The 20,812-nt window shown below is 43.0% G+C and overlaps 1 protein-coding gene across 2 annotated transcripts in view; it reads right to left on the reverse strand.

Moving 5' to 3' along the window:
* The window catches only part of LOC111867931 (phosphatidate phosphatase LPIN1), a 104,824-nt gene extending 84,846 nt beyond the window's left edge, over positions 1 to 19,978 (reverse strand). For both annotated transcript variants that reach the window (XM_023858163.2, XM_023858162.2), the window contains exon 1: positions 19,792 to 19,978. The gene's annotated coding sequence lies outside the window, so the exon portion shown is untranslated. The remainder of the gene's footprint in view (positions 1 to 19,791) is intronic.
* Positions 19,979 to 20,812: the final 834 nt, after the last annotated feature.

Consider the following 20,812-nt stretch of genomic DNA (forward strand, 5'->3'; position numbering starts at 1 on the left):
CAGGTTTTCTCCGAGTACTTCTGTTTCCCCTGCCAATCTTCATTCCACCAATTGCTCCACAATCACCCTCACCTAACATCTGGGGCAGGTACAATAGGCCAGAAGTGGCCGCAGTACAAGGGACTTAGCCCCACACCACTAGCAATAAAAAAAAGTTAAAATGAGTCATTTAGTGCTGTCAGGAAGGTACGATAAAAGGCTAGGGCACTTGAAGCTGTCCCTGTGCTTAATGAACTAAGCATTACACCACGCCATGAAGACGGATTCAGGAGCGGAGGTATAACTCCACAATTCTTTAACTCGGCACCAGATGGAGGTGTCGTCAACTTCACGCCCCGGTCTGTTTACCCTCGGGGGAGAGGTACGCATTGGACCGAAGGCTGGATGGGTCAGAACAAGTTTGGTCGCTGTGGAGTAGAGAAAAATCTCTTGCCTCTGCCGGGAATCGAACCCCTGCCGTCCAGTCCATAGATTATTGCTATACCGACTACGGAGAATAAATCTGGTCTTGGGCCCAAGGTTCAGCTTGACATCAAGACAGGCTGGCCGACTGGCTCTCGGTCGTAAGATAATTTTGTCTTTGACTCTGGGAGACACGGAATGTGTTGTAGTGGTCTGTTAGGTGTATCGATTTGCAACAGCGTTATAATTATTTACAAGTGTTCAACAGTCACCAATACGTGACAATAATCTCTGTTAATTGCATCAGCAGGAAAGTGGTTCAAAAATGCAAGGAAATACTACCTCGTAACAGAATTTCTCGAATTATGTATTGAAATAATTATGAATTTGCAACATCAATCATGCCAAATCCAGTGGCGCCGTGGTTCTCTGAGAGTACGGAAGGGCCGCGGGCTCGAATACCGATAGGGCTGCTCACGTGTGTCTGTTTTCTTATAGTGTGTGGTGATACAGGCGTTTCGACATATCCCAAGGGTTAGCTCGCTTAGTTCTGCGTTGACTTTGACTCATAACAAATCAGAATACTAACCGCTAAGGACAGGGCACTTTAACTATGTCTATGGTAGCTCAGTATGAACGCTTCCGAAGTACTGTATTTACCGTCCACCAAGATGNATTGACTTTGACTCATAACAAGCCAGAATACTAACCGCTAAGGACAGGGCATGGATGTCTGTATTATGTGCGTTTATCTGTGTTTGTGTTCTGTGTGTATGTAGCGGCTTTGCGACGGGCTGATCCCTCGTCCAAGGAGTCCTACCGACTGTGTATANCATACAACTTAAGGAAGAAGCCGACCACAGTGGCCGCGAGGTCTAAGTCATGAACTGTCTTTGCTCGCTCGAACGCTGCGATCGTCGGTTCGAATTCCACTCAAGGCATGGATGTCTGTATTATGTGCGTTTATCTGTGTTTGTGTTGTTCTGTGTGTATGTAAGCGGCTTTGCGACGGGCTGATCCCTCGTCCAAGGAGTCCTACCGACTGTGTATAGGACTTTCAAATGAAACCAGTGCCAGTAAACAGAGGCTGAGTCACGGAAACTGCCCACCTGAAACGCTTAAGTAATGTGCGGACGGGTAAACATGAAAGCCGGTGTGGCCGTGGTAACAAAACGAATAGTCCTGCCTCCACCCCAGTCCTGCAAGTCTGCCATCAGTCGCTTACTACCCGTATTGGCCTGTCCAGCTCTTCTGTTCAGTGATCTAAGTTATGAAGGTTTGTGTATTGATCGCTGCGCGCCATATACTGGAAACTTCATTGATGTTATTATGAATGTCGAATGGAGAAAAAAACTGTAGTCATAGCAGCCGACAGCATTGAATTCAAGTCTCGTGTGATCCAGGGCAGAGCTAGTGTACAGCATAAGCCAAAAAGCATAACACAATGGCCGCGCGGTTTACATAAGACATGAAATGTCTTCGCCACCTCGAACGCTGGGATCGTGGGTTCGAATCCCACTCAAGGCATGAATGTCTACGTTTATTCTGTACTTCTGTAGGTAGCGGCCTTGCGTCGGGCTGATCCCCTATCGAAGGAGTCCTACAGACTCTCTAAAATTAAGAAACTGCAGTGAAACGAAGCTTTTCATGGATGCCCTATGCTTCAAGTGGGAGCAACAGGGACAGATAGAGAGATAGATAGGTAGGTAGGTAGATAGATAGATAGACAGACAGATAAGCCAAAAGAGAAGTCACTTTCAAAATCAAGAATTAAGTATAAGATTGATGTTCGCAAATTAATTAATGGCAAAAAACGGTCGCCGTTCCTTTACGCACCTTGGTCGGCACTAAGACGTCACGGATCGCTTGTTATTTACCGGTCAGGGCCCCGTACAGAATGACGTGTGAGATGCGAAGTATTCTGGACCAAAACCAGTTTCGATTACAGAAACTACATTGACTTGTATTGACAGAGCGTGACAACTTACTGCCGACTATATAGCACTGATATAAACCGCCAACACAACAAATTTATAATAAATAAACCAGAATTACTGCATTAATATTCGTTTATTATGTACTCTCTTTTTTGTTTGCATTTGTCTTGGTGGTTGTATAATACTGTAGAGTGATACACAACAGGCTGTAAACAATAAAGACGGTTTTTGAGTCAGCTGTGAGCTGGGCTTCGAAATCAAAATTCGACACAGCTGAAGTCACCGAATAAATTCACACAGAGGCTACAGTATAAGTAGAGATGTGGCAGCATGTCAGAAGGACTGGCTGCGTACTATCCGTCAGCGCTGGCGGCCCGGGTTCGATCCCGGGTCTGGTCAAGTGGGATTTGTGGTGGACAAAGTGGCGCTGGGGCAGGTTTTTCCTGAGTACTTCTGTTTCCCCTGCCAATCTTCATTCCAGCAATTGCTCAACAATCACCCTCACCTTTCATCTGAGGCTGGTACAATAGGCCAGAAGTGGCCGCAGTATAAGGGGCTTAGTCCCACCCACTAGCAATAAAAAAAAAATCCTTCAGTGCAGAACCTACACTGATGTCGAATGCTCCCTCTTTGTCCTTCTATTATTTATTGCTTCTTATTAAATACTGTGGCATGTAGACCCGCAGCTAGGTAACGACTGCGAAACAAACAACAAGACAACTGTCGTTACTATGCGATGGCCCGTAAATTGCTACTAGCTACTGGCCCCTACCCTGAGTCAACTGAATCCAGTCCACATGCTCACATCTATCTTTTAAGATCCGTTTTAATATTATCCCATCTTATACGTTTACGTTTCCGAAACATAATCTCTTACTTTCGGGTTTCCCAATTAAAATCTTGTAAGCCTATGTGTTTCACGCCTCCACGCGCGTATGGCACTTCTTACCCTTCTCATTCTCCTGGATTTGATAACCGGACTATTACATCTTGAAGAGAACAAAGTATGAAGCTCCTCTCGTATCATCTCCCTTATGACCACACATTGCCCCCTCAGACAACCTCTATTTATGCTCTTCCCTTACAATACCAGAACGCGCTTCCCATGAAAGCAACACGTAAATTGACAGTTCTGTATATCATCATTTTGATCTTGCACATTTTTAGGTAGGACACACGGAAATGAAACCCTTTAATCATAACGGTAGCAAGCATTCACCGAATTTAATCTCTTAATTTCTTTGCGAGTGTTACTGTCGTCTAAAACTAGATTAAATTTGTTACACGTTCGAAGGCTTTACTAACTATCTTAATCCTGTAGTAGTACGTTGTCCTGCATTCTACTGGCGATATATGGAGATATACTTAGTTTTCTTTGTGATTACTTCTATTCATTTTTTTTTTCGCCCAACAAATTAACAACAGCAGCCAGGAGCTAACGTGCTTCTTCCAAATGCAATTCCTCCCTATTTTCTTGCATCTTCCTAAAGACGAATTCTAAATGAAAGTCACATGGCAATGGCGGTAAGCAGTCTCCTTGGTTGGTCATCCTTAAAGTTGAACTCTTTTTCTCCTTGTTACTTGTATCATGAAAAGCAAATGCAAGACTTGGACACTGGAATCCTTGAAACGTATAAACGGTAAAAGTAAAAACGTAAAGTAAAGCTATCCTTGTACCAGGCCGTGAAGGCCCATAGGGTTGTGAGACGTTGAGGGTCCCACATTTTCTATACAATCGGCTCACAGATGGCGGTAAGGTTGTCAGCCTTACGCGCCGGCAGCGCTTTACTCCCCAGGGAAACTATTTAATTAATTCTTGGTACTCATTTCTGTTAGAAGCAGAGTCGACCCTAGGGCCATAGTGCGGCCGGAAGGAGCAGGTCAATTGAAAAAAATCCAATGACCTCATCGGGACTTGGACCCGCGACCTTCCGGCTTGTAGCATAGTGCCTCAACCAACTACGCTACCGAGACGTATAAACACACAATAATTATTAAAAACCCGCAAAACATAAAGAATATTAATTCGGGTAGGAAGGAGACTTGCATATTTTATAACAGTTAGAGGGTCGTGCAAAAAATCAGTTACCACGGCACCAAATAATTCGCAATGAAATCTACGTAAATCTAAACAAAAAACTCTGTGGCTTTAGTCCGCAAACGAACTATACCGCCCGAGCTACCGCCGCTTGTCGGCGAAGTTGGTGCCAACTTTAGCGGATAGGGGGTGTCCCGTGGTCAGCATAAAAGATCCCCACGGTCCTTAATTTAGGTTTTCTAGAACGGAGCCGCTATTTCCTTGAAACAGCTTCTCAGTTATCCTCACGAGGCTGAGTGAACCCCGTTCCAGACCCACTATTTCTCATAAAATGTGGTGGCGCCGGGAATCGAACCCGGGGCCTCTGGATCTGTAGCCAGGAACTGTGACCACTAGACCACAGAGGCGGTCATATAATTCTAAAGCCAAATTTCACATCACAGTCTTCTCGTGGCTGTTTCATTGATGGAACGAATGAAAACTGAAATAACTGCTGTATCCTACAACATGAGCAATGACGTTTCACAGGAGTCACTGCATAGAGTTCGTAACGTCAGTTTTGTTTCGTCCACATTGACCTTGGAATGGAAAGATACAGTTTTCCACAAATAGGAAATAATTTATGGTTTTACTAATACAAAAATCTCAAGGATAACATGTCAAGTGGATATGTGGAAGTCGCTCAGTAAAGGCTTCGTGTCTTTCTGAAATGAAACCTTTGAAGCTTTTTCGAATATTAAAAATAAACTCCTTCGGTTTCCCCTGCCAATCTTCATTCCACCAATTGCTCCACAATCACTCTCACCTATCATCTGGGGCTGGTACAATAGGCCAGAAGTGGCGGCAGTACAAGGGACTTAGCCCCACCCAACTAGCAATAAAAAAAAAAGTCGAGATTTGGGAGCCATCGGCAGAACAAACTTCACGAAAATTTAATTTACTTCGTTTTTGTGTCGACGGCTCCAATATCTTGATTTTATATAACACAACAAAACTCCTTGATTTCAGTCCTCAAGCGAACTATACCGACCGAGCGACCGCCGCTTGTCGGTTAAGTTTAGTGCCAACTTCCGCGAATAGAGAGTGTCGCGTGGTCAGCGCAACGAATCCCCACGGCCGTAAATTTCGGTTTTCGAGACCGGAGCCGCTATTTCCTTGAAACAGCTCTTCAATTATCATCACGAGGTTGAGTGGACCCCGTTCCAGACCCACTACTTCTCCGAACTATTCTGGTAGCGCTGGGAATCGAACCCGGACCTCTGAATCTGTAGCCGGGAACAGTGACCACTAGACCACGGAGGCGGTCTTATATAACACAACAGGAAAAAAAAAATTGTATTCAAATACTGATTCTGTCTATGTTAAATTTGCCGACATAACTTCATTTCGCACTGTCCTAAGCTTGTAAGCCCGCTGTGTTGTTACTGGTTGCTGCAAGTTAGAAAGTACGAGGATGGCTCTAATGGCATGACATTCATAACAAATTTCATGAAAATCAGATTATTGGCTCACAGATTTCAAAGTTGGACATACTGGGGCAGCTTGATCACATACGCCTTTTCTTCAACCTACTTTCCTTCCTTAACCCTTTGAAGCCCAGTGGTTACCATATTGTGACATGTCAACGCATTTCCAGGCGTTTCGATAAACACGCCGAAATACACTCACGTAACAGTAGATCAACGGGGTTATGCAACCCGTTTCTAGGCAAGGGCTCGATAAACATACTTCCGCGTAGGCGGTGACGTCACACAACAGTGGATAGCGACCACGTGACGTGTTTCCTGGAGGTTCGCGCCGAAGGTTTATAGGAGATAACAAAGGTCGTTTGAGGGCAGTGTAAGCTGGATGAATGAGTAGTAGAGTTGTATTTCAGTTCCGAGGGTCCTGGGTGACTGAAAAAGAAATGGCAGGAAGACTTCATAGTGATTTGAAGTCGCAGTTTCTGTGTTGAGATCCGTTGCAAGGAGACGACTAGTGGAAACTGGGAATTCTAGTGCTTGTGCAACGGTGAACTGTGAATTGCATAGTTCGGCGATGACACTGTATTAATTGTTATTAAGAGAGTTTGTAACCGAAGTGCCAATAAATCTGATTTACAACAAGTTATTTTCGTCACGCGTACCCTCATACACGTGTCAATATTTAAGACCTACTTTAACATCCAAAAACTGTGAAGTTTGGCAATACACTGTATGATGTGTTTCATATGATTCTTGCAATAAACAGTGATTATTTCCCTAAACAGCATTAACCGATTGGTGTTTGTAATGAAAACACGGCTTATTTCCTGTGCGGTAGGAAATGAATTTATTAATATTATTGAGATAGTTCCATGCTTCAGTGGACTAAGGCAAAAAACAGCTCATCAGATCACAATGCTGTTCGTGTTCGTGTTTGTCGATGACTTGCGCGTACATATATATGTATGTACAAACAATGTTCACATTTTTCTTCATTGTTTATTATAAATAATAAATAATGTAAACAAAATCAATGTCTTAACGTTCATATGAAATTTGGCGAAAATCTTTCCGTTCGTTCGAAAGCTGAAAGTTGGGGAAGACGCAAGCAATAAAATAATCTCAAAGCTTACTTTGGTTCCTTGGAAAGGTACCACAGGCAAAATTATAGTTTTGTGTATTCAAACTTTTACATTTTTATACAGCAGAAGAGATTTGTTGCGTTGCACAGCTCCCGAAGACACGCCACAGGTGAAGTCACTGATACTTGCATGAAAAAATATGAAAATATTTGGCAGAGGTGGTAGCCATACCGCCTGGCTACAGACCCAGAGGTTCCGGGTTCGATTTCCGGCGCTACCAGATTTTCTGAGGAGTAGTGGGTCTGGAACAGGGTACACTCAGCCTCACGAGGATAAATGAGAAACTGCTTGAATGGAAAAGTTACGGCTCCGGTCTAGAAAACCGAGATTAACGGCCGTGGGAATCCGTTGCGCTGACAACGTGACACCATCTATCCGCAAAAGTTTGAATTAACTTCACCGACAAGCGGCGGTAGCTCGGTCGGTATAGTTCGCTTGCGGACTAAAAGACACGGAAATCGTTTATTTTGGTAGCCATACCAAGCCGTGGGTACAATTCCGTTCAGGCAGCACCTGCGTGCTCCAGTGACCAGTACGTTTGTTAAAATGACGCACACCTTCCTGAAGAATTTCCTGCATGAAGCCGTAACAATAGCAGACTTCAGTAAACTCACATTCTGCTGTATATCCGAGCCTGGGCGTAGGGTACGCAGAATTGCAGCTGCAAATAGAAGCAGGGCGAATGTGGAGAGGGGGAAATTCTCGCTACAAAGGGAATAACGTCTCCATATTCACTAAAACGGACGCCGAGCAGGTCTGCCCAGCGGTAACTTTCTAGTGTAGTATTTTAGAGGTTAACGGTTCGAATCTCCGTCGGGACACGGTTGATTTAGGTGTTTCGTGACTTCCTCAGTTCGTGCATGCAAATACTGGGACATTATCTCGATCAGGCCACGACCGCTTCCTTCCAGGCACTTTCCAATTCAATATTCGTCATTCTATCCTTTGAAGCTATATAGTCTAGCTACTGTGCAGCATCGTGGAACAGACCACAAGAGAAACTAAACAGAACAGACCATTACTTGTCCTGTACAGTGTGAGACAGATACGGAAGGTAGGTATCCCTGTTAACAGGCTGTGGAAGGCCATAGGGTTGTGAGATGTTGAGGGTCCCATCGGCTCACAGATGGTGGTAAGGTTGTCAGACTTAAGCGCCGGCCGCCCTTTACCCCCAAGAAGATTCGTGGCAATCATTTCTGTTAGAGGCTGAGAGTACTCCAGGACCAAAGTGCGTATGGAAGGATTAGGTCAGTTAAAAAAATGTACCTCATCTGGGTTCGATCTCGCGACCTTCCGACTTGTAGCATAGTGCCCCAACAGATACGGTACCGGACCCGGAAATCCCGCAGCTGTTTTACAATGCGTCTAACAGAACCGACTGCTTTGGGCTACGAAATTGGAAAGAACGCTAAAATAACAGAAAGAAGTGTGCATTCCCTTGAAGCGGAGATAATTATTTTGCTCTGAAGAACGAGCATATGGACTATGTCATTAATGGTAATACTAATACGTTCGAGCCAACGATATAAATCGATTGCGATCACTAAACATAACCTGATAACAACGGCGAAAAAGTATCAGAATCTGTCTGGGCTCTGTTGCGTATAAAGGTGGCAAACGAACAAGAAGAACAATGCAATGTCATTTCTCGAGTTATTTTGGATTTGAGTCACGTTTTATGCAGACCTCTAAATGCTAATATACAGAACCTTCTATAGAATACAAATTCCGCTATGACCTGCATACGAATTAATTGTTCTTCCATATTAAACGCCAATTTCTCTCCAACGTCAGTCTGTTATTTGTGTACACTGGGGGAAAAAATCGGTGGTTTCCTTACCAGGAGGTCCACTTTTGCCGAGGACAGACCATCTCGCACCTGAAACCAATTTTACAGATTCCAGATTACCAGAGAGCCCATAGTTGCAAAGAAATTCCGGAAGAAGAACTGACGTCAGTTCTTATTTAAGAGTTTCCGCTCGAACAGAGATGTCACCAGTAATAACTGGTGAATAACTGAATGGTGAAACAGAACCTAGCTATTTCATTTAGGCGAAATTTCTTCTGGTATAAATTTCAAACTGAGAAAGCAGTTGTACATAATCTCGTCGACTCGCGTTCTATGCATACATCTTCTTTTACCTCGGCTTCAAGGCCTTTCAGTTCAGCCTTAGCCTCCATCAGAATTATCGTCCGTTCTATGCATGCACATACATTCCAAATTAAACTATGTTTCACATCAAATTTCTAGACATGTTTATAAACAAGTTTTTCTGTAGCAATTTTACATCAAATGTCTAATGCGACTATAATTATGAAACATGCCTGGTTTGGTTGGTTTTCATGCTTATTCATTTACACTTAAATTCAGATTAGGGTTAACAGCGGCCAAGGTTCCTTTAATCTCCTAATACCCATGAAGGTGTTATTGTTGTTATTAGAGAGGGTGGGTTTCCCCATGCACTTAGACCAGTTATTGGTCCATTGTGCGTCCCCTTTTAATTTCTAGTGTCGCCATACCCTACCGGTACTGGTGCGTGCTATCAGCCCCGTTCAGCCAACGATATTTACCCCATCTACCAGAGGCATTGGAAACTACTTGGGCGGAAAATGTGTTACCTAATTTTGCTCAGAGGTCTCCTAGAGACATGACAAGGGGCCCACGGCTTAAAGTCCCTCCCGGAGGACTTGTTCCCTGAATTTTTCCGCCCTTAAAAATTCCACGATCTCCGCCGGGTTTGAACCCGCGTACCGTGAGTCATGAGGTGGGAATGTTACCCCTAGACTACGGAGGCCGCTATGAAGGTGTTAGTCTTGACACATCCCAGTCTTTCAGAATGCAACACCGCATTTGGCGAAGGACTGTTGTATATGTATCCCTGTACATAGACTTAAATGTCACAGATTTATGTGTTTTCGTACAATCGCGATTTTAATTTATAGGAGCGTTTCTTGATTACGCCCTGCGGCTTAGCGTTTGAGTAGTTCATGTTTTGAAAAATACTCGTAGAAATAAAGATAACGTTAATAAATTGCAAAAAGATAGTTCAACTAATTAAAGCTCGAAAATTACAGTTACTGATCATGAATCAGGCCGATCACAGTGGCCGCGCGGTCAAAGGCATGAACTATCTTCGCTCGCTCGAACACTTGGATCGTGGGTTCGAATCTCACACAAGGCATGGATGTTTGGTGTGTGTTTATTTTTTGTTTGTGTTTTTCTGTGTTTAGGTAGCGGCCTTGCAATGGGCTCATCCCCCGTCAAAGGAGTCCCATCGACTGTGTATAAGATTAAGAAAATGAAAAAGCGGTCAAGGTCCAACAAAGGGCTGTAGATAGATACACAGATCATGAATCAGAGAAGCTTCTAACCACTACACTTCTCCAGTTAACCTCCATAAACCTTAATAAGCACTAACTTTAGCCGATTATGTAATGTAGAGAAGTACTTTCGGTGAGTATTACATTAAACAAGCAACACGTTTAAATATGGAGTCATTTTCTCAGTTTCACATCTGTTGTGCATCCTTTGCGCAAGCTGTTACAATGAACATATGACGGGATGGACACGTCCCCTGGCCCGACTGCCAAAATATTTTATTTCCATAGCTGCTGAACTAATTTCCAGTAGTGGAAATCCACAAAATCGTTTTCCGAATAGTTTAATGCAATTCGAGTCCTTCTAAATGTAACCCCTATTTTACGAGGATCTTAAGAATAAGATAATTAAATGTCTTAAAAACCGGCTGCTTCTATGCAATATTGGTGCACGGCATGCTGCGTCATATCTTTGAGGCCTACAATCTTTGTGTAGAAAGGTTTCCTTATAGGGCGTATGTTTAACGAGGTAAAAGGACGTACGATAATAAAGAAAATATGGTACGGTTTTGGCCTATAAGTTATAACGATTTGAGGTTTTCACGGGGTTGACTATGAAGAAAACAGTCTTCTTGGATGTGGCGTCGTGCAGGTACTGTATTAACCGATGTTTCGGAGTAACGTATCGCATCCATCTTCAGAGTAGAAGAAAAATTCTCCCTCGCGGATATTTCTTCTACCCTGAAGATGGAGGCGATACGTTACTCCGAAACGTCGGTTAATACAATATACACAGCGTCACATCCAAGAAGACGGTTTTGTTCAAGTTATAACGAATTCTATAAAAGCAGATTTCCATCTGAAATTACGGACTCTTGCATTCTAATTTCCAGTAATTGAGTATCAAAGTCAATGAGGTACACACAATCGCAAAGAACGCAACTGGAAAGAACACGTTCTAATTTTCAACCTTTCTGCATGCGCAGAATGTGACGGGCGTGAAAGTTCTCCAAGGAAGAGGTCACTCTGTGAGCTACAATTTGGAATCGATAAAGCGAACTGAACGGCCTCCAACCGTCAGGAAGCCTGGTTCATTATTATTATACGATCCAGAAGCAAGCAACGAAAAGGTCTCTTCTGAAGCTGCAACTGAAGTATACTTTTAATGTCTCCTAGAACAGATTGACCATATTTAGAACAAAAAATCTGTAAGAAAAAATGGCTCCTGTTCTCGTGAAAACAGTTCCACCTGCACAAAGAGGTCACCAATAATAATTGCAAAATTATATTATGGTGATATTATTTGAACATGCGAAAGTTGTCAGACATAAAACCTATTAATGTAAAATATGGATCCATGTTAATGCATTAATATATTCAAAGACCTATCACTATTGTTTAATGTATGAATGAAGATAACCTAAGGAAAGGTCGAAACATGTAGCATTAACATTTGCGTAAATAAACGAACGTCGATACTGTAATATCTAGTTCGTTTCGGTTTCAATAATTTGTTGCGCTGACTGTCTCATTTGTATACAGCCTTTGTGGGCATGCTCGTAATTTTCACACTACAAAATAATGCTTCTGATATAAGAGTAATTAATAAATATATTTCCAAATGTTCATCATACCAAATTTTACACGAGCAGTAAATTGGTCCCAGTTGCTATATTATATTTAAGCATCCTGTTGCACTATGCACTTCTATATGTAATAATACGAATGCAGTCGTGAATGCAACCAAAAAAATCAATTTGACGAGCGTATGTTGGCGAGATTTTAAACAAAACTGACAGGCTGGTGTTTTAGATTTAGGATTGGGTGCAGTGTGACAACTACGTAGTGAAAAATACACCTGATGATGGCTAGTTAAGGCCGAAACATGTAGTGTAGAGGAAGAAAAGACAAAGAACTACAACCAAATAAATTGTTGCATTCACGACGGCATTTGTATTATTACATATAGAAATGGTTCAACTTGGTTAGCTCATTTTCTCAGAATCCAGCCAAATGGCGGGTCAAAAGCGAAAATCCAACTCAGGATGAAAGCTGTGACAACGTCCTTGTTGGACGGTCCTGTCAAACGCCTCAGAGGCCCGTGGTATATGAGTAACGAACGAGCACTGGGAGATCGACAACAGACAGCAGGACACAAACGTGCTCTGAGAACAGTCTTCCATAATATTACTTCGTCACTCTGTGGCTGATTTCGGGCCTGTGTGGCGAGAAGCCTGCGTCCCATCGCCTCGCCTATGTTACGATAAGACTGGTTCAAACAAGATCTCGCACCATTGCGTAACAATTGCACCAGCAAAGTGTAAAACGCTGCACTGTTTTGAGAAGGTCCTGCTAAAAAAATATTCTGCCCCATCACCGAACAAGACTAGTGTAACTCTCTTCTCCACACGCAGTATACGTGTATACACATATACAAATCCAAGGAAATTGCGTCTCTTTAGTCTTCCTTGAAAAATGAGAGACAAAATATGTGTATGTATTCAAATTGGATGTTTTGCTAATTTGCATAAAACTTGATGTTCATTTATTTCAAATAAAAATTTATTTCGGCAAAGCTAATCGGATTGCAGGCACAACACCACGCAGTCATTAATTGTGTTCTCTTCTGCAAGCCACACAGAAAAACTCTTCTTAGAAAAGTTGAAGATTAAGTTCCATTTTACGTTCACGTGAAGTGTGTGCGTGGACATAAGAATTTTGGGTGTAAAGAGCTGGAGGAATGTAGCATCGAATAGAGAAGAATGGCGAGCAATCCTGTGGAAGGCCAGGGCTCACAAAGGGCTGTCGTGCCAGTGGTGATGATGATGATGATGATGATGATGAAGAAGAAGAAGAAGAAGAAGAAGAAGAAGAAGAAGAAGAAGAAGAAGAAGTGTGTGCGTGTTTGGATACAGGGTCGACGCGTCAGCACAAGGTGACAGAAAGAGCCACCTGGAGCGGCACATTTTGCGAAATTCGCTTTCCTGTTGTTGTTTAATGAAAATCAGCTTTTGATGATCTTTCGTTCAACTCGTGGCCATCACTTGGCAGTAATATAAACATCTTATGCACTAATGTAAACAAAATTACTGTAATAATTACGACTCCGATTGAGGGTGTTTATTTATTTATTTATTTTTTTTGTAAAACTGTCTGGAAACTCCGTGTTAACTACGATGAAATGAGAAAGCTGCTGTTTTTTCGTTTTTATACTGAGAAGGGCGAATTTCTCGTGGTCTAAGGCGGTATGTAGGCTCGCGCCGGCCCTGGTTGTACACACACAACCCAAAATTACGTTTGCCACACACAATTCTTACTGTATATCCCAACATTAAATTTAATGGACATGTTTTCAATACTTTGGGGGTTGAAATACACGGACAGACGAAGTCAAGACCTCCCTTCCATGAGGTCATGAACTTGTGCAAGGAGCGCGTAACATGAACAAAGTCGAAGCATGATGGAACGATTCGCGGTCGCGTCCTTACGTAATGTGGTGGGTACATATAGAACTGGACTGCGAGATTTCAAGTCCTCTCCACGATGTGTATGTAGATTAGCCCTACTGTCTTCTTGGATGTGACCTCGTGTAGTTTGGCAGTTACCTGTCAAATTGCAAGGCGTCACATTCTGCCGCCATGAGGAGATAAGACGTTGGGTAGCCACCCACCAGACTACACTGCACCGCATATCGCTAGGTGACCTTCACAGTCACCTCGCATCTGTCACCTATCTGCCAAACTGGACAATAGTAATCTCCTGAACGAAGCTGACTGTCGTATGAATATTTTTCATCCAAAGATATCGCTTCGTCACTGGATTTTGCTGACTGCTTTGTTATTCTGCTTTATGAATATCGCGTGATATTTTCATCCAAAGAGATCGCTTCGTCACTGGACTTTGCTAACTGCTTTGTCATTCTGGTTTCTGAACATCACGTGATCAGGTAACTGCAGGTTCATAATCCAGGGGCTTTCCATGCATAGCTTATCGCGGTCCTCCCGCCTTAATCAATACGCCACAGCATCGAAAGAAGTTCAAGGAGGGCCGTACTAGTCAGCTGATCTGGCGAAACAGGAATATCATTAGTCCCTACTTTGTATCTCTAGTAGGTGCTGATGTACATCTACTGGTAATACTAACAAATTTATGNCAAATTTAGTCAACAATAGGGCTAGCAGCAATTTACCTGACTGACTGAAGTCAATTCAGGAGGAGTTCTCAAGGCTCCCAGGGCCATCAGACAGTAAAATACGGTCATGAGTGTAGTGGCACTCGGTAGCAAGCATCAATGTGCTGGAGTGAGCCAGCAGTAATTCAACAGTCGTCAGTTCAGCTGAAAATCGACAGTTCAGTTATTTCGTTGCGAGGCAATCGTCCGCCAGAAAAGACGTAAGCAGAAGACATTGTTATGGCCCGTTACCAGGCAACAGCCAGTGAAGACAGAAGACTTATCATCTGCTGTGGTGAGAAGTAGGTTGCGCGAATTAGTGAGAACGTTATAATTACTTGTATTTATGAAATATAAGTATTCAATAAATCAAATTATCAGTAGAAACCTTGTGTATAGTCAGTAACACGTGACAGTTTATCCATGTGTTAAACGGGTTACAGGTTTTAAGGGGGTATAGTACTCACTCCAGTCAGCAAAAACGTGCCAGTCAACATGTGTTCAGAAATGAGTGCCTTCTGAGATGTGGTTGCTGTTCATGTGATCTCTGTAGCAGATGCTGTATGTGGTTCCATGCATGTCAACACTATTTTCAGCGCTTCATCACACAAGAGGTGCCCATTCTAAAAAATTCATTGTTTCACTTGACTGTCCTTCTAGGCACACTCTATGCCCTCTCTGTAATACCTCTCAGTAGGTGCTTCCACAGCCAAAAATCCAGAGGATTAAGGTTAGGGGATAGTGCAGGCCAGGTGGCTGGGCCTCCATGTTCTACCCATTGTTCTCTGAAAGTCTGGTCCAGGTGCTGCCTGGCAGTGTGGAGAAATTGAGGTGATTCCCCATCATGCATTAACCACATGTGCTGTCGCTGATCAAGAGACATGTGTTCCAAGGGTACTGGTAAATCATTCACCAAAAAATGATGGTACACTGCACCTGTTAGTGTGTTAGGTAAGACAGCTGGTCCTAAGAGATGACCAGTTAGGGCAGGCACCGACAGAATGACTCGCCCTTATTTCAGGACGCACTGAATTCTGGATGTTTTGACAGGGACATTTTCGCTCATTTGAGTAGCACTATACACCCTTAAAGCCTGTAACTCTTTTTTTTTACCACCTCTATACACCTCTATACGTCTGATAGTAACATTTTTGGAAGCATTCTCTGATCAATCTATTTGTATGCACGTTCGCAACCCTGTGTAACATCTGTTAAGGTTGCACAACCCGTCTGTCTATCCGTCGGTCTGCGGGCCCGAAACAATTCGTGAACACCTATACGGATTTTCATGAAATTCGATATTGGAGAATTTTACGAAAAACTACACCGCCACGTCATTTGTGTCGGACATATTTCATGGCGATTTTAGTAAGATCTGCGCATTTACGAGCGTCTCGCTAAATATTCACCGGAATATATTTCGAAAAAAAATATGTAGGAAGAAATGAAACGCGCATCTTGAGATAAAAGCACTTTGTCCGTAATCCAGTCTTATAGTTTCCGAGATTATTAAACATGATGGATGTGTGTGGCAGAGCACACTTCGAAGTTACAATAAACTATGGTGTCTCGAACACAATCGAAATAAAAAAGAAACTACTTCTGGTGTTGGAATTCACATTGAAGTACTTTCTAAGAAGCACTGTCGGGCCAAAGTCAGTCAGAGGCATGGCTAATGACTCCTCGAAAATGAAATATGTCTACACTATTTACCTTTAAGCAAAACGAAAGAAAGAAAAGTTGAGAGAAAAGTAAACAATCAGCAGTTGATTTGAGGTTCTCACAGCCGTCAATATGAAGAACCTGACCTTCAGAGTTACAACGCAATTCTACCCAACTCTCAGGTGTAACAGCTGCGTAAAGGATAGTGTAATTTAGAAAGCAGTACCTGAACCAAGTGTTCAGGAAGAAGCCTTACGAAGTGCACAAAGGAATATGAACATATTCAGTCCGTAATAGGATTAGGCTTCCTACTTCCTTCCCCTCGGCGCTGCAGTTCAGGGTGAGCTTTGGCCTCCTGAACAATCTGTCTCCATTCTTCTCCATCCATCCGAGGCTGATTGTCTGGTAAATATTACTTGGTTCATCCTGGTTCGTCACACTAGTTATAATACAGAAGAATTATTAACGCCGTCCAGTGTGACTGATGTTTTTCTTCTCCTTCATCCTTGACATGTTTCGGTCGGAGCGACCATCTTCAGAAGGGCATATCAATACAAGCGGAAACCACTATTACAATGTATTGATAATGACCAGTGTCATTGTAATAGTATTATTTTTTAATTGCTAGTGGGGTGGGACTAAGTCCCTTGTAATGCGGCCACTTCTGGCCTGTTGTACCAGCCCCAGATGATAGGTGAGGGTGATTGTGGAGCAATTGGTGGAATGAAGATTGGCAGGGGAATCCTAAGTACTCAGAGAAAACATGCCCCAGAGTCACGTTGTCCACCACAAATCCCACTTGACCAGACCCCGGGATCGAACCCGGGCCGCCGCGGTGGCAAGCCAGCGACTAACCGCTTGAGCTATGGCGCGGCCCACTGTAATAGTAGTTTCCGCGCGTATTGATATGTCCTTTCGAAGATGGTCGCTAGGACCGAAACATGTCAAGGATGAAAGCATAAAAAAAAATTATCAATCACATTTGACGACGCCAATAATTCTTCTACGAGTATACTGATTGTCTTGTTTCTGAAGAATTTAGTTTTTACGGTGTGAGGTTGTTAGCCTCACGCCCAACCCTCAACCTGGAGGAGCAGGTTATCCCTCTTCGTCTGGCTCCTACCCCTTGACCTGTCCGGCATGGGTGACCCTACCAGTAGCAACACTACCGCCGACATAGCTCTCAGGGTCTCAGGAACACTCAAACCCTACCACCACGATAAGGTGAAGACACCATCGGTGGGAACAGGATTAGGCTACCTGTCATAATTTGCAATTAGAGATATTGTCATTGTCCTTGGTTTAATAAACTGGCTAGAACCAGCCATAGCAGCGGTTCAGTAGTTACTGCCACAGCTTCCTGTTCTCTAAGTCTCGGGATCGTAACTCGACCCGGAGGTCTAATATCGATGAATATCCATGGCATACGATGGAGTCAACTTAATAATTGTGTTATAGGACCGTTTTTCTCTTCTAAGGTAACCCCCTTGGAAATATTTATCTTTGTATGCCTCAAAATGTCGCTGAAATAAGACAGAAGATCGTTATCTTTTTGGATGTGACGGCGTGTAGTCTAATAGAAAGGTATCGACTGCCTCCATCTTCAGGATATGAAAAAATCTGAAGGGGAAAAAAAGCAACCCCGTTTCATTTCCTTCTTCCCATATATATGTACCCTTGTTTCCAGCATGACTTAATGTTCTACCCTGATGTTGGTGGCAAGATGTGCAGCACCGCCTGTCTCACACTCACTCTCACTCTCACACACACACACACACACACACACACGATAATAAGTTTCTTGCGTGCTGGAGCGGGGGGGGGGCTTATAATATTACTATATTTGAAGCTTCTTGCCTTTTTCTGTTGCGGGGTTATGCCGAAAAAGTACCGTGTTTGAGCGTACTGAGAAAGTGTCCAACTTATGAACTAAAACCATGTGCATCACTGCAGCTGTTGAAACGGTACTTCCAGCAGCGATGCTGGGGTGTATATGGGCTGAATGCCACGAGAAGGACGCAAAGGGAAAGTAAGTTACTGGCCCCAGCGTTTGGAGTTAACCTTCATCTCAGCACTTTATTCTCTTCAGTGTGCGCCTGCGCGTTAAACGGAATAAGAAAATGCTGCCGCCTAAACAGCGCGAGTAACTTCCTGGCCTCCGTAGTCTAGAGGTAACGTTCCCACCTCATGACTCGTGGTACGCGGGTTCAAATACCCGGCGGAGGTCGTCGAATTTTTAAGGACGGAAAAATTCAAGGAACAAGTCCTCCGAGAGGGACTTTAAGCCGTGGGTCCCGTGTCGTAGCTTTACGGCACGTAAAAGAACCTCATATCTCCTAACGAGGTCACTGAGCCAAATTCAAGGACGTTTCCCGCCCAAAAGCAGTCTCTAATACCTCTGGTAATTGGGGGAAGCATTATAGATACCTCTCAGCTAGTAGGACTGATGGTAAGCACCAGTACCGGTAGGATATAGAGACTGGTAGAAATTATAGAGGGAAGCACAATAGACCAATACAGGTCTAAGTGCATGGGGAAACTCACCCTCTCCAATAACTAACTAACTTCCTGGACATTATGCATATTGAAATTACCCGGTTTTATGAACTTATTGCCAAAACATGGCTGCGATTTGCACTACTTTGCAGAGCAAACTTTAAGAACGTGTGAACTGCTCTTTACATGTAGTTCCCACAGCGGTGGTTGCGAAGTGTTATATCTTGTAGCATATATAGTAAGTCAATAGACTTTTCGTAGTAATATGTCGCCTTCATCTTCAGGGTCGAAGCCAAGCTCTGCTTGCCACCTACTTTCACGCTAGTTTTTGCTCGGCTTTTCTTCGACCCTGAAGATGGACGCGACATGTTCTTCCGAAACATTGGTTGGCTTTCAACGAACTACACGGAGTTATATCTCAACAGTTCTTTAGTTACGTAACGAGTACAAAGTCGCGAGAGCGCAAGGAAAACGAATCGGCGTACGGCAGAGTTCAGTGACGTAACAGGTGCACTCATTCACGCTTAGATAATCGGCTTAACAATGGCTGTATCGTTATCTCAGGGGCTGACGCTCCCTATCCTCCTGAGGCCTAGTGTGAGCCCGGGTGGGCAACCTCTCGTTCGCCTGAAACACCTTTGATATTACTTAACACCTTGAATGAGCAACCTTATGGAAGGGAACTCCTTTGCGTTTAACGGGACTTCCGATGTGGCGATTTTGGTTCCCATTTGATTTTAGAAATAAAATGTAATTTTCTAACAGCGCTGTAAACACGTCGCTATTTGTTGGCGAGGAACACTCGAAGAATTCTTACGACAGTATACTCAAATTGTTGCGTAACATGATTATGCTATTTTAATTTACTGATCACGATACGACCAAAACATAACCATAAATTAATTTAATTTACTAAAAGGATAAAAAAAGGCCCTTAAATCGTGCTGGCCTGCTCTGCCTCGCCGGCCCTACACTTTCAGAGGAACTGTAGTCCATATAATCACGTAACAAGTGACGGTCTACTTTTATTCTGAATTATTAGGTATTTACAGAATCGACAAAAATTAAAATCATCCGAATTTACGATATACAGATCCCCCGCCACAAATTTCAAACACGTGGATAATAACAAGAATACAGCAGAACAAACCCACTTTCTTACCTTTAATACCGAAGACAGCAACAACTTCACAGCTGCAAGCTTCCTGAAGGAATTCGATCCTTTAGTCTCTTTTTGCTCTCACGGATCTTTCACATTAATTTAAAAGCAATTACGTAATTGTAATATTACCTTTAAATGACATAAAATTCTTTTCAGTGTGCCACTCACTTCAACCTCATTCTCTCAGCGCTGCCGAAACTGAATTAACCCAAAGACCGTAGGCACATGTGATAAAACACGACTCATCATACGTCATACGGTCGGAGTACGAGTATGTTTCCATGTACTACGCGCCAGTAACACGCCATCGTACACACCTCCGTCATCTACCAATCAGAGCCTCGCAATTCAATCGCGTCACCGAAGTAACCAATCAGAAGCAACACATAGTATCTCGCCATTGTAGGAGGAGAAAGTTCTTTTTTTCATGTGGCAAAGTTAATGTTTGAGAGTTTTGTTAAGTATGATAATGCTTGGTTGGTCTAGTAATAAACACAAAGAAAACTAAGTATATGTTGCTGTCTCGCCACCAAAATGCAGGGCAAAATCATAACATAAAGATAGGTAACAGAAAATTTGAAAATGTGGCACAGCGCAAGATATTTGGGAACGACGATAACAAATCAAAACCTGATTCAGGAGGAAATTAAGAGAGGATTGAACTGCGGTAATGTTTGTTACCATTCAGTCCAGAACCTTTTGTCTTCTCGTCTGTTGTCCAAAAACATAAAAATTAGAATATACACAAGTATAATTTTGCCTGTAGTTCTGTATGGGTGTGAAACTTGGTCTCTCTCATTAAGGGAGGAACATAGACTGAGGGTGTTTGAGAACAGGGTTTTGAGGAGAATATGTGGACCGAAGAGAGATGAAGTGACAGAAGGTTGGAGAAAACTGCATAATGAGGAGCTTCATAACTTGTACTCTTCTCCAAGCATAATTAGAATAATCAAGACAAAGAGGATGAGGTGGACAGGGTATGTAGCACGAATGGGGGAGAAGAGGAATGCATATAGGATAT

This window comes from Cryptotermes secundus, unplaced genomic scaffold, assembly GCF_002891405.2.
Source record: "Cryptotermes secundus unplaced genomic scaffold, Csec_1.0 scaffold267, whole genome shotgun sequence".
In the NCBI taxonomy this organism is placed as follows: Eukaryota; Metazoa; Arthropoda; class Insecta; order Blattodea; family Kalotermitidae; genus Cryptotermes; species Cryptotermes secundus.